The following is a 4390-nucleotide window of genomic DNA, read 5'->3' as shown; positions in this document are numbered from 1 at the left end:
CAACCTGCTTAAATTACAAAGTGAAAAATTTTAAAAAAATGGTGTCTGTGGGGATGTCCCAGGCACTCAATACAGTTGCAAATTTGCAAATATCAGTCCCAGGGCCTGGCCTCCTAGTGTGGGGAAGGTGGCTTTGAGAATCAACAGAAAAAACTGTTACTTCTCAGGTAAATAGTGGTAAGAACCAGGTAAGCTGGAAGATAAAGTTTTTTTAGCTAACGTTTTAATTGGAATATCCAACATTAGATTTATTTCCAGACAAGTCAGTCCATCATTGGTTACATTAAAGGAAAGAGAAGAGTCATTATAACTCCTCATTTTGATTAATTTTTCTAATCAGTTTCCACAGTCTTTATGTTCTCTGTCCCACAATGTGTAAAACCTTGAAGCAAACCAGCTCAGCCTATCTAATCTGGGACATAGGCAAGCAAAGGTGGGTCAAGAACCTACACTCAACCTGTCACCATTGTTAGGGCACTTAGCAAGCTCACAGCTCAGCATTATTCTTTTGTGTCCTCATGTCACACCAATCACTGTGACAGCAAGCATGATTCTGAAGCATTCTGTAGGAAAAACACAAACATGCACTATTGTCCATATTAAATACATGATCAGGATCATGCCATATACCAATAAGTAGATCTTTCCATCTCACCTAGGCATCAGTATTCCTAGCTGTAGGATGCTATAGACACTCAGCAAAGAGTTCCTTGGCATTCCAATTTTTAAGTTTTAAGAATAAAATGCTTGATTTAAATAACACACATGGGGATATAATCCCCCCTTTCTTGTTTTTAAGAAGATATTGTTTTACAGTTCAACAATGCCTTGTCCTTGAGAATTATATAAAATCCCAGTAACAAGGGTAACATAAAATAGTTAACAAAACATCTCAAATGCTTGACTGTAATAACCAGTTCCATTTTCTGTTTTAATCTGATTTGGAACACCAAGCATAAAAAAAATAATGTAGGCAATGACTAAGTACATTAGTAGTTGCTTCTCCTGTTAAAGCAATTGCAGCCAGAAAGCCTGAAAAGGTGTCAATAGTCACGTGTACATATTTTATTTTTCAAAGATCAGAAATATGAGTATCAGTTTGCAATAATTGATTAAGTATAAGTCCTCGAGATTTTAACACCATTCAGTGGAACAGATAGTGAAAGACCCATAACGTGAGGACTCCCCCACATTCTGACTCAGGAGAGGCAATACCCCAAATCACTCAAGAGAAATGGTCTTGCTGCAAACTGCAAGAGGACTTTTAATTCAAGAGCACTCTCAGGCCCATGGTCATACAGCACGCAGGGGTAGAGGACTGTGGGGCCCCGAGTAGCTGGTTAAGGGGGTATTTAAAGGAAGAAACCACAATTCAAGGAAGTGGGGAGGGCGTTGTTGGAACATACCAAAGATACCAGTTAAGAGTCACAAGGAAGTGCAAAGTCACAAGAGTCACAAGGAATACCTGGTAATTGTTTGAATTATCTCTCAAGACAGTTTCTAAGAGCCCCTAACAATAGTACATTCTTTGAATGAACACTCTTCTTTGAATGAACACTCTTCGAACCCAGGAAGCAGGTGGAAGAATGTCGCTATCTGTTTTATGATTAGCATACATTGGAGCATTGAGTCACAGAGGTCACATTCCCAAGCCTGGGCCTAAAGGCCTAGAATTTTGCCTTTATATATTTTTCAATAGAAATTGAGGTCACTGAAAACAAGTCTTTACAATTTGACATGCACATTCTCTAAAATTACCAAATTATTATCTCAAGACATTACTATTTTGATGATGTAAAAATTGAGATTATATGGCCAATGGTTCTTGTTTGAGGCCTATAATCTTCCTGTGATACAATTCGGCTGTGCCATTGCTTTAAGGGGTCTTGCCCGGGCAGTCCAGGATGAGTTCTTAAAGGTCCAAGGACACTGCTTTAAAGGAACAGTATTTTCTCTTAACTTGAGTTGTATGTGCATAAACAGTTGCAAAATTTGAGAAGTAGCAGTATCTAAAAAAGAAACAATTTCAGCAACTGTGAGCCAATATCTGTATACAAATTAAAGCTTGACTTTTTTTCAATATTTCAAAGCACTGGCTACAGCAAACAATTAAATTATCTGTGCTGAAGCAGGAGGAAACTCAAAAGAAAAAAACATGTTATCCAATCACATATACTTCTCACCCATAGAAGGGTTGTTAATAAATACAGTGGATATATTCTTTATGGGATGCATACATCATTTTACAGGAAATAAAAAACCATGTGTAGAAGCAAATTTTAACTTAATTAGGATAATGATTATCAATTTACCCAAAAGGTTACTATGCAATAGACCAAATATCAATATTCTGCAAAAAAAAATGACATAATTGCTGTTTGAAGCAAGGGATACATGTCTTGTCAGATTTTTAATACATTTTTTGTAAATTACCTTCATGATTCTATCCTACAATTTTTTATTAGCACAATGACAGCTTCATAACAGGAAGTTAAAACTTTACTTGGAGATCAAGAAAGGTGATTTCACATTAAGACTACCTTTTTCAAAGAATTGCTGTGGGCTCATTGAGTAAAAATAACCAGTTAACATTTGACTACCATTGATTACAATTCATAACAATTGATTATGGAAGCTTCCTCTATTTTCTGAAAAGCTTTTTTTTTTTCACCAGTTAATTTGCATCTCCCTTGATAACATACAACAAAGGCTTAAGTCCTCCTATGGTGAGCTTAAAGTGAGGTCTTAGCCAATTAACATCTCCTGAGAGCTTTTGAAAATAATCTGAAGTAAGCAAATCATCTTTTCTTTCTTTAATTTTCTGTACCACAATTTTTCTAGGATAGAACTGAAGCCCCAAATATTGACAAAGATATTGCCTTTTGAATCTTTTCTGGAGCAAAAACTACTCCAAAATTTTGCAAACTCATTGTATAAGAGTAAAGGTTTATACTAAATTTTCCTTAGGAGGCAGTAGTTAATAAAATACTCTCAATATAATAAAAAATATAAACTGAAAGATTTAAAGTCCTAGCTTCTTGTCTTGAAGCAGAGAAAAAAATTATTTTTCTTTAATTTACATAATGTAAGGCTATTAGATATACCTAGAGGCAAAACTTTCCAATGATCACAAGCTCACTAGAAGCACACCCTTTAAAATTATCAGGATGCAAAAAAAAAAGAAAAAAAACAAAAACAAAACAAAACAACAACAAAATAAAACCCCACAACCTTCCAAAACCATAATAATTCTATATGGAGTAGGCAAGCCACATTGTAATGCCCTTAGAAGTTCCACAGCATCATTAACATTTCATAAATCTTAAGTTAAAACTTTATTTTGAACAACACCTGGACAGGCCTGTAATAATGCTGTTTTGACTTAAAAATTATTCCCTAAAGGTAAGGAGAGGTAAGGACCCAACAACTTCCCTAGGCAGGGTTTGCAAAACCAAAGAAATGCCACACAAGTCTTGCTAAGGCTGCTCGGAGCTTTTCATTAATTCAAATGTAAATATTCCTAATTCTGAGCCTTTTTTCCTGAGGTCTAGCCCAATGACTACCTCTCTGGCAGCAAAAAGATTCCAGGGAAGCAATTCTTCTGTCTGTCTATGCCTCTAATTTTTGGACAGTCTTTCCTATACTTAACACATATCTTATAACCTTACTGTTGTGAAAACATTGCTTTTAAGTACTGTAATATTTTTGAAAGGTATCAACAATAAGCAAACCCTGATTGTATGAGGATCCAATTTCTGCACAATGACAAATATATTCAGATAAGTCTGTCTTTGTTCCATATGGCGGAATGGCCACAGAAAACTGCATTAGCATTCTCATAAAACAATTTTGAGAGGGAAAAAAAAGGTCCTGCTGCTTGAGAATCTCCAGAAATTCTGCTAGCTGCTTTTAGTAAGGTATCCATAAAATCCTGAAAATGTTAATCAGGAGCCTGTTTGATACCAAATAAATTCTCACTGAGATTGCCTTTACAATCTTGAGGGGTAAAATTATGCTTCTACCACTGTATCCAATAAAGCTTGTGTAAAAGGGGCAGCAGGTCCATACTGGCCACAGCTACTTTTAACTTTTATTACCCTTGCAATCATCCTAATTACAAAATATGGGTGAGTTAAGAATTCTGAGCTTGCAATCAAACTGCAACCTGCAGCCAATAGAACACTGGAAATTTTAACAATAATTTTTAAGTTTATTTTCAATGTTAGAGCATAGCCATAAATTTTGGAAAGCAAAACCCAATTTTTAACAATCCATTCTCTTTAAAATCAATACCAAAAGGATTATTTTCATGTTATGAAGTTTGGGTAACAATTCTTACATATCAATGCATGACAGTTCAACTTTTTTTTTTTTTTTTTTTTTTTTTTTT

The sequence above is a fragment of the Mus caroli genome, chromosome 4 (assembly GCF_900094665.2).
Source record: "Mus caroli chromosome 4, CAROLI_EIJ_v1.1, whole genome shotgun sequence".
NCBI lineage: Eukaryota > Metazoa > Chordata > Mammalia > Rodentia > Muridae > Mus > Mus caroli.
This window is presented reverse-complemented; position numbering follows the sequence as displayed.